The sequence below is a fragment of the Rhincodon typus genome, chromosome 21 (genome assembly GCF_021869965.1).
Source record: "Rhincodon typus isolate 14 chromosome 21, sRhiTyp1.1, whole genome shotgun sequence".
Lineage (NCBI taxonomy): Eukaryota > Metazoa > Chordata > Chondrichthyes > Orectolobiformes > Rhincodontidae > Rhincodon > Rhincodon typus.
Window position 1 is genome coordinate 29,743,428 of NC_063352.1, and position 10,583 is coordinate 29,754,010.

At 39.5% G+C, this 10,583-nt stretch overlaps 1 long non-coding RNA gene across 1 annotated transcript; it reads left to right on the plus strand.

Moving 5' to 3' along the window:
• Window positions 1-3,938: 3,938 nt before the first annotated feature.
• LOC125485675 lies at window positions 3,939-6,832 on the plus strand. The gene is made up of 2 exons (XR_007264394.1): window positions 3,939-5,169; window positions 5,281-6,832. It is a non-coding gene; the product is annotated as an uncharacterized LOC125485675 (long non-coding RNA).
• Window positions 6,833-10,583: the final 3,751 nt, after the last annotated feature.

The following is a 10,583-nucleotide window of genomic DNA, read 5'->3' on the forward strand; positions in this document are numbered from 1 at the left end:
TCCCAAGCCAAGGTCAGATGATTGTGTAAAAAGGAAAGATCTATAGTAAACTAGATTACCTTACAATTATAAATTAGTGTTCATCCCAGATCAGAACTGTTGGGATAAAACAGTAAAGAGATTACGTGAAGAGAAGCAAATGTATGATAGCTTGAGGAACAGTTCCTAAATGTTGAAGTAACAAGTGACTTAAATATAGCTAGGCATTAGATACAGGGACTCTGATGTGAGTATTATACAGATGTGTTTTGGGTATTATATAAGCAGCTTTAGAGATAGTCGGAACTGCAGATGCTGGAGAATCTGAGATAACAGGGTGTAGAGCTGGATGAACACAGCAGGCCAAGCAGCATCAGAGGAGCAGGAAGGCTGACGTTTCGGGCCTAGACCCTTCTTCAGAAATGGGGGAGGGGAAGGGCGTTCTGAAATAAACAGAGAGAGACCGGGAGGCGGATAGAAGATGGATAGAGGAGAAGATAGGTGGAGAGGAGACAGACCGGTCAAAGAGGCGGGGATGGAGCCAGTAAAGGTGAGTGTAGGTGGGGAGGTAGGGAGGAGATAGGTCAGTCCAGGGAGGACGGACAGGTCAAGGGGGCGGGATGAGGTTAGTAGGTAGGAGATGGGGCTGGGGCTTGAGGTGGGAGGAAGGACAGGTTAGGGAGGCGGGGACGAGCTGGGCTGCTTTTGGGATGCGGTCGGGCGAGGGGAGATTTTGAAGCTTGTGAAGTCCACATTGATATCATTGGGCTGCAGGGTTCCCAAGCGGAATATGAGTTGCTGTTCCTGCAACCTTTGGGTAGCATTGTTGTGGCACTGCAGGAGGCCCAGGATGGACATGTCATCTGAGGAATGGGAGGGGGAGTTGAAATGGTTCGCGACTGGGAATGGTCCCCGCCTGTTTGACCTGTCTGTCTCCTCTCCACCTACCTTCTCCTCTATCCATCTTCTATCCGCCTCCTGGTCTCTCCCTATTTATTTCAGAACCCCCTTCCCCTCCCCCATTTCTGAGGAAGGGTCTAGGCCCGAAACGTCAGCCTTCCTGCTCCTCTGATGCTGGTTGGCCTGCTGTGTTCATCCAGCTCTATACCTTGTTATCTCATATAAGCTGCTTTGTTTCTTTACAGTTTATAAAGGAAGGTTGTGGGATTAATGGTATTATGCTTTTACTGTTTAACAATATTTGAATTTGTACTATAAGTAGATAAAATGAAATAATCCAAACTGTCTTCATTTCGTTTGTTAATAAATTTCCATTTTATTGTTAAAGCAAAATCTGCAGCATTCATGCTTATGTTTCAGCATTTTGTTAAAATCAAAGGAAATAAAAATATGACTTATCAGGCCAGGTTTGTCTGGAATTTGATTCATCCAGTAATGACATCAGCTGGGATCATAACAATGTAAATTTATCCAGTACGAAAAACGCCTGTTCAGCCCCATCTTCTCATCACAGATGGAAGCAAAGTACTCGATTGTTACATTAGCTCTGCTGTCTTTCTTCATGCATGATTGGCCCATCCTCTCCTTACTACCACTTTACTATTTCTATGCCTAGTGAGGGCTTTTAGATTTCCTTCTGGGTTAGATGGCAGTCTCAGCTTCTTTTATTTCTTTTTTCACTTCGCTTATGAACTTTCTCGTGGTTAACACAAATTATCAATATGACATTTTTCAAATGCTTCCTTTTTCTCCATCTTCTTCCCTGTTTTGTCATCCAGACATCTCTGCATTCGTTGTGCTATTCGTCCTCCTCGTGGGCATGTTCCTCGACTGCACCAAAACTTTCATTACTTGAAAGGCAATCCATTATTCTGTTAGTTTTGGCTGCCAATCTACTGATTCCAATTTTCCTAGTCCAGATCTGCTCCCACCCATCTGAAATTCTGTCTCCTCCAATGAAGTATTGTTTCTCCAGATTCGTCCATTTTCTGCAATTAACCTAAAACTTAGGATGTTATGATCACTTTCCCTGAGTGTTGCTCTACTGACAGTTGATCCACTTGCAGTTGTAGAATCATACAGCACAGAAACAGACCCTTCAGTTCAACTCATCCATGCCGACCAGATATCCAAAAAAATCTAGTCCCATTTGCCAGCATTTGGCCCATATCCCTCTAAATCCTTCCTATTCATATATCCATCCAGATGCCTTTTAAATGTTGTAATTGTACCATCCTCCACCACTTTCTCTGGCAGCTCTTTCCATACACACAGCACCCTATGCGTGAAAAAGTTGTCCCTTAGGCCCCTTTTAAATCTTTGCCCTCTCAACGTAAACCTATGCTGTCTAGTTTTGGACTCCCCCCACCCCAGGGAGAAAACCATGCCTAATTACCCTTTCCATGCCTCTCATGATTTAATAAACCTCTATAAGGTCACCCCTCAGCCTCCAACACGCCAGAGAAAACAGGGAGGATTGCTTTTCGGATTGGAGGTCTGTGACCGGCGGTATGCCACTTGACCCACTTTATTCCTTGTATCTCAATCCAGAAATACTTATGTAATCATTGGATCGCCAAAATACTGATTTAAAAAATTATTCTTGAACACACTTCAGTGAACTCTTCGTCCTTTCTTCCCTTTTCATTATTAGTATCTCAGTCTATATTAGGATAATTAAAGTCCCTCGTTATCACCAGTCTATAGTTTGCACACTTCTGTATATCAGTAATGGCTACATTTGGAAGCATTCTTGCCTCTGCTTCATCAGGTTCCAAATTCAAGTCCCATTCCATGATTTGAATACAGATATCAAAATTGACTCCTCTATTCCAGTACTGAGGACATACTGCACTATTAGAGGTGCCATCTTTTCAGTGAGACTTTAAACCAAAGTCCTCAAATGGATGTAAAAGATTCCATGGCATTATTAAAGAGTAGTGGAGAAATCCCTAATGTCTTGGCGAACGTTTGTCTCCAGTGAATATTACAAAAATACAAATTTATGTTGTCATTATCACATTGCAGTTTTTAAAAGATTGCTATCTGCAAATTGCCTCCATATTTCCTATATCACTTCAAACATTTTTCATTGGTTGTAAAGAGCTTTAAGGTATCCATTGGATACAAAGGCTTATAGGAATGCAAGTCTTGGTTTCTCTGTAACTTCCTGCAAATATGTACCATCGTATCTTTCCCAACAATTGGGGGTCTATCAATTTAGTTAGTGCTTTGAAGTCTAATGCATGCCTGAAAACTACTAACTACCTGTATCGTTTGTTCTTTTCTTCCTTCAACCTCTGTATAATATTCCTCCTCCTTGTGCGAGGAACGCAAAACACCATATCGATCTAGTGGTTGGAACTGCAAATTATGCCACCATTGTTTCTGACTATAGTACACTGCGTTTTGTCCTTTGTTTTGCAGCTTTTGTCTCCTTGCCTCATGCATCCTTTATCACTGCCACAACATTTAAAACCTCCAGGAATTGCTATTGTAATCTTCCTCTCAATTTTCGAAAATCATGTAGCTTTGACCAGCTCAACAAAGCTGGAAATTTTCTGTAGCTGTTTTGCCTGCACTGTTCGTGAGCTAGTCTGTCTTAAACTGTTCTCATTTGGCAGTCTGCCTCTTTGATGTGAAGGATTACCGGACCATTAATCCATATTGCAGAGTGAGAAGTTTGTCATCAATGTTAGGATCAAGAAAGAAAGTTACTCCCTCAAATCTAACACAGTTATAAGTTTCTGAAAGGTCTTAATTCCTGCACCGAAATGCTATTGGATTCTTTTGCTCTATTTCTAGTGTTTGATGTTTGCTTTGGTCTGAGTATTCCTTTGTTCAAGTACCAAGTTGTTATTCATTTGTCTGTGATAGCTGCTCTCCATTAGTCACTACTGGTCACTAATCATGTGAACATGTAGATGCTGTGGCAGGATAGATTTAAAATTCATTAAATGCCATGTTTGAATCATCTACCCGCGTTCAATTTTCAGACTTACTAATGGAAAATGATAATCAAATGAGACTATAGTAAAGTGATAGTTTTGAGTTCAAATGTGGATATTTCTTCGTAAGTTGCAGTTAGTTGCAGAAATTATTATCATCATTCTTTTTCTCTATAACTTCCTCAGTCATCAGCGTTCTTTTTCTGGTAAGCTGTTGTGGCCTCTATAATTTGAAATCAGTGTTGATTTCACATTCCCAAAATTAGATTTTGTTGCAGTTACAAAACAATATTTTCAAAAAGAAGGAAACGAGTGGGATCTGTAACTTGGAAGCTGCTAGCAGTTGCCCTCCAAATGGCATCACTTTAAAAGCAGCTCCAAGTAGCTGGAAGTATGTACTTGTAAGCAAATGTTCCTACGTATACTATTTGAATGGAAACCTTAAAGGGACAAGGCCAATTTAGTTACTTATTGCAACAGCTGTGCTATAAAATGTAATCCAATTTAAGAGAAAGAAATGGGAAAAGAAAGCCTTCCATGCCCTTAGAAAGTCCAAAGTGCTCCATCGTAACTAATTCGTTTGACAGTTTAGATGCATCATTGCCGTTCAGTGGAAGGGGAAATTTAATACACAGTTATGCGACACAAGTGCTGCTGTATTCTTATGACTTAATGACATTTTGGTGAGAGTTAAGTCATCCAGGTATATATTTATGAAGCAAGTAAGGAGGCTTCAGTAGCTCAGCTTTGTTCGTGACAGTCTTGTTTTTCACTTTAGACAATGATTATAAATACTAAAACAGTCTGATTTTCCATCTCACTTTCAAAACAAAATCTGAAACCTTGGGTATTTACAAAAAGAATAAAACCAAGAGGTTTCACCGTTTAAAAACATAAGAATTCTTATTATACAAGAGTCAGACAAAGCAAACACTAAATACTATCTTCGCTAACAATCGATGACTGTACAACGAAGAATAGCCATAATTGTAAATTATACATTCGTCAGCAGATATAATCAAGATAAATCTTATGACTTGACTTCCTTAAGAAGTAACCCCCCTTTTTCATAGAATCCTAGAATCCCTGCAGTGTGAAAGCAGACCATTCGGCCATCGAGTCCTCACCAACCCTCTGAAGATCCAGATGAATCAGCAATAGACTTAACCTGTTACATACCTAGCAGCATGCAAGATTTTAAATGTACTTTCTTACCTTCCTGTTACAGTGCCATCGAATTCATCGCACTTTAGCAAGCCAGTTCAAATATGCACTTGTATGGGTGAGCATATTAATATTCTACATTGAATTGAAAATTTACAGTATTTTGAGATTTGCTCACTTCTGAAATAAATTTTCCACTAATGAAGAATATCCTTTCTGTCAATTCTAGGGAACAAGTACAAAGTATAGTCCTCAACGAGTGGGCCTGACTCACATAATGGAACACGAGGACGTAATCCAAATTGTCAAGAAGTAAATAGTGATCCATGTTGCGCAATGAGCTGCAGTATATCACCAACCTTCCCTTTCGCTTGCACAACAGGCAATGTGAAAATGGACTACTTAAAAATTGTAATGAAAACATTGTGTTAAACTGCCAATAGAAATGGTTTGCTATGGCAGCCCTTTCATATCAAATATACAGTGATTCTGGTATTCTGATAATTGACTGTTAAAACGAAAGCATGTGCCGGCTATAAAGGCCTATACTATACTTCATGGCTCGTACTCAAATCGTAGCACCCCTTTACTTGCAACACCTATTAGTTTATTACTGTAATATTTCTGTATTGCAGAAGACTGACAGTATTTCCATTATTAATCTACTGAAAAATATCCAGCTAATGTGCGATCTACAATAATTCAAATTTTTATATGTTCGAATGAAGATGAGATCCAGTTGTTTGGGCAACAGCTTTAATCAGGTGCTTTAGTTAATTTGGTATTCTCTTTCCTCATAATTACAGATCAGAGCTTACATCTTCCTATACCAATACGAAAACAAAAAAGCGTTTGTCCAGTTGGTCCCTTTTTTGTTTCTTTTTGTACTTTTTCCCCCCTCCATAGTTTACATAAAAAGAGGTGCAATCCTTAATTTTCTTTTTTCCTGTAAGTTGTTGACACTGGCACTTTGGTACTTAAGACATTCATTGTGAGATGAGGGAATGAATATCAGCGTGATGTTCGACCAATGGAGGATTTCATTGCCAAGTCTATACCATATCCTTGCAAGAGACATAGCTGCACTTTTCCAGGAAATCTCGGGATAATAAGCAACATGGTTTGCGTGCCACTCAGTTGGTGCGCTGGCATCAATTTAAAAGCTGCATGAGCTTGACAGCTGATCAAAGGAGAAAAAGTAAGAGCTGGGCTCAGAGTTTGTGGTTCTTTCTATCACAGCTTTTCTTTTGAATGGCATCACTATAAGTGCACAACAGCAATTGACACTAAATAGGTTGATTAAACTTATGGTTCTCTTAATTATTTGATAAGTTTGAAAACATTCTAATTCTGTATGGATCAATATATTGGGCTTGCTGTGGAACTTCGAGAATTCTATTGTCAGAAGGTTGTTGAATTCACAAGTATTCAGAAAATTGATGATCCAGGAGATTGAGCCACATTTTGAAGAAAAACTAACAGAAATAAACGTGTTCACCGGAGAGAAGATTGAGAAGAGATTTCACGCAAATCAGAAGCATAGATAATGTTGATGTGAGTTGGATATTTAACATTGACTTTGAATATACAACCAGAGGACTTCTGTTCAGAATCAGCATACTCCAAGTATGGTTTAAGCAGTCGAGTTGATCGTCTTGCAAAAACAAATCAGTAAATGTTGTTAGGAATGAGATGAAGTATTAAAGGTTTGGAGATGTAAGTAAACCAGAATGTTACAAAGTTGGAATTGCTTGTTTCTGTGATTAAAAGGTAGACTGTCATTTTGGTCATATCAAAGTAGTATCCTTTATTGTTTTGTTTGTTAAATTATGAAAATTGTGTTTATCTGTAAACTGGTTTGTACAATAGGCTGCGGTACATTGTGATGCACTCCAAACAGAAGACAAACTTGAAGTCTTCTGCTACAGCTAAGAATTTTAAGGGGTCATCTGATGGGAATGTTCAAGATTGCAAATATCATTGAGAAATGTTTTTTACATATCTACAGTACCTTTTATGATACATGTCAGGTTGCTTCATAGTCATTGAAATCTTTTAGATGTTTAGTCACTGCTGTAGTTCAGGAAAATGTGCACATTTAAATTTTATTTGTGCGCATCAACAGAACAAATGAGTAGGTAATCTATATTTTCAATATTGTTTGGTTGAGCTATGAATGCAGCTCACTAGGTAACTGAAAATGTCACCATCTCTCAGTCTTTCTCCTCTTATCCAAATTGAATTGTTTTGTTTATGGTTTTATTTAGACTAGGCTTTGGTCCAAAGGTAGATTAGTGGACAGTTTACTCGTATTAACCACAAGCATGAAATTGAAATTGACCATCATTCGTCATTCATTGCGAAATATATTATTGAAATGCACACTAGTCTGTTTAACACTTGGCTTTGGAAATTGGAAACTGGGTTCAACTCTGTAAATCTTCAGATGTGGGATGCATATGACATGTACCCTAGAGATTGGAAGAAGTCAGAAAAAGGAGACAGTTTGATTATAATTCTTCAAGGTATCTTTAGCTGCAAGTTAGTACAACAGTTGGGGTACAATGAATGAATATGGTAATTGTATACCTATTTAGCTGAATGTTAGTTGTGCCCACATGCTTAGAATCTAGAAATGGAATTTAAACAAGAGAAGCATGGAAATGTCCGAGACAGTTGAAGATGACGAAAATTGATTTTTGTATTGAAGGCATATCAAGCTTAAGAAAGATCATCAGTTTATATATGTATTTATCTTGAACATTCGCGTCATCTGTATTCATTTTATATGTGGATGCTCATGGTGTATTTTCCCCAGTTAAATATTGCATGACTGAAACAATCTTTTTTGGCCCTTCTACAACTCAATTTTGCTAGCAATCCCACTCATTTCTGGCAACTATTTCGATTTGAAAAAGTATGATAAGTTGTACACCCTGTTTTGATCTGAAGCTGCCCTTTCAATGTCATATCTCCTGCATTACATTGATCAACTGCTTCCTCCTCTGTAAAATTGCCCACCTCCCCTGTACCTCACCCTATTTTCTACTAAGTTCCCATTCTTGCTTTTGTCAACTCCATCTTTGTTTATTCCAGTATGCCTTGTTGGCCTCGCATTTTCCATTTCAGATCATCTGAAACTCTGCCATCTGTAGTGAGAGGAAGAACTGAGAAATAGTGCTGGGAAAATTGTTGGGATTGTAGGCCAATAAATCCCCAAGGCCTGATAATCCAGAGTATTTAAGGAAGTAGCTCTAGAAATAGTGAATGAATTGGTGGTCATCTTCCAGGATTCTGTAGACTCTGGAATAGTCCCTGCAGATTGGAGAGTGGCTAATGTCATTCTAATATTCAAAAAGGCAGGTAAAGAGAAAAGAGGGAATTATAGACCAGTGAGCCTAACCTCTGCAGTGGGGAATATTCTCAAATCTGTTGTCAAGGATTTTATAGCAGAGCATTTAGAAAGCAGTGGCTGGATCAGACAGAGTAACCGTGGATTTATGAAGGGGAAATCATGTTTGAGAAATCTGTTGGAGTCCTTTGAAGATGTAACTAGTAGAGTTGACCGGGTTTGGGGGGGGAGTGGTGGCTAGTTGATGTACTATATTTGGACTTTCAGAAAGTGTTTAACAAAGTCCCACATAAGAGATTAATGTGCAAGATTAAAGTGCATGGGACTGGGGGAAGTGTATTGAGATGGATAGGAAACTGGTTGGCAGAGAGGAAACAGTAGGAATTAATGGGTCCTTTTCAAATTGGCAGCCAGTGGGGTGCCACAGGGATCGGTGCTGGGACCCCAGCTATTCACAATATATATTAACGATTCGGACGAGGGAACAAAATGTAACATTTCCAAGTTTGCAGATGATGTGAAGTTGGGTGGGAGGATGAACTGTGACAAGGATGCAGAGATCCTTCAGCATTATCTGGACAGGTTGGGTGCATGGGCAAATCAATGGCAGATGCAGTATAATTTGGATAAATGTGAGGTTATTCACTTCAGAAGCAAAAACAAGAAGGCAGATTACTACCTGAGTGACTGTAAATTAGGAGGAGGCATGTGCAGTGAGACTTGGGCGTCCTTGTGCACCAGTCGCTGACGGTAAGTATGCAGGTGCAGCAGGTGGTAAAGAAGGCAAACGGTATGTTGGCCTTTATTGCGAGAGGTTTTGAGTACAGGAGCAGGGATGTTTTGTTGCAGTTGTTACAGGGTCTTGGTGAGACCACACCTTGAATATGGTGTGCAATTTTGATCTCCTTTTTTGAGGAAAGATGCTCTTGTTCACAAGGGAGTGCAGCGAAAGTTTACCAGGCTGATTCCGGGGATGGTGGGTCTGACATGTGAGGAAAGATTGACCAGGTTGGGATTGTTTTCACGAGAGTTCAGATGAATGACAGGGGAATTTCAAAGAGACTTATAAAATTCTAACAGGACTGGACAGGGTAGATGCAGGGAGGAAGTTCCCGATGGTGGGTGTGTACAGAACCAGGGGTCACAGTATGAGGATTCAGGATAGACGATTTAGGATGGAGATGAGACATTTCTTCACCTAAAGAGTGATGAGCCTGTGGAGTTCATTACCACAGGAAGTGGTTGATGCCAAAACATTGAATGAATTCAAGAGGTGACTTGATATAGTCTCGGGGCGAATGGGATCAAAGGTTATGGGGAGAAAGCAGGATTAGGTTATTGAGTTGGACGATCAGCCATGATTGTGAAGAATGGAGGAGCAGACTCGAAGGGCGGAATGGTGGCCTTGTGCTCCTATCTTCTATGTTTCTATATACTCAATCCTGCTCACACTTTCCTGGCTTCCATTTACTCTATCTATCTCTCAATGGTTCTTAAGTTTTCATTGTAATAATTAAATCCTTTCATAATGTTGCTTATCTGTATATTGTCATATAGCTTTCCAACCACTATCCTCTCTCTCTCTCTCTCTCTCTCTCTCTCACACACACACACACACATTAAGAACAAAAAAAAGTTTGAAAAATGTACATGAACTGAAACCCTTCAAGGTTCACTGACATATCATCATCAGCTGTTTGTCTCTCCACAGATATTGCCACATTTGCTGACTATTTCCAGCATTTCTTGTTTTTATTTCTCAATTTTCAGGATCTATGGTATTTTGCTCATGTCAAATATGTAATTCCCTGAACTTGGGTGCAAATGAAAACAATAAAAAAGAGGCCATCAGCATTTTGGGTTTTAACAACAAATAGAGTATGAAAGCAAAAAGATGATATATTTGCAAAAAGCAGCAGTTAAACCTTTGTCATTGTATGTACAAAACTGCACATAAAAACTAAGTACGTTAAATCCGTAGAAAACATACTCGAGTCAGGTGTAGAGCTGGATGAACACAGCAGGCCAAGCAGCATCAGAGGAGCAGGAAGGCTGACGTTTCAGGCCTAGACCCTTCTTCAGAAAGACCCTCCTTCTGAAGAAGGGTCTAGGCCAGAAACATCAGTCTTCCTGCTCCTCTGATGCTGTTTGGCCTGCTGTGTTCATCCAGCTCTACACCT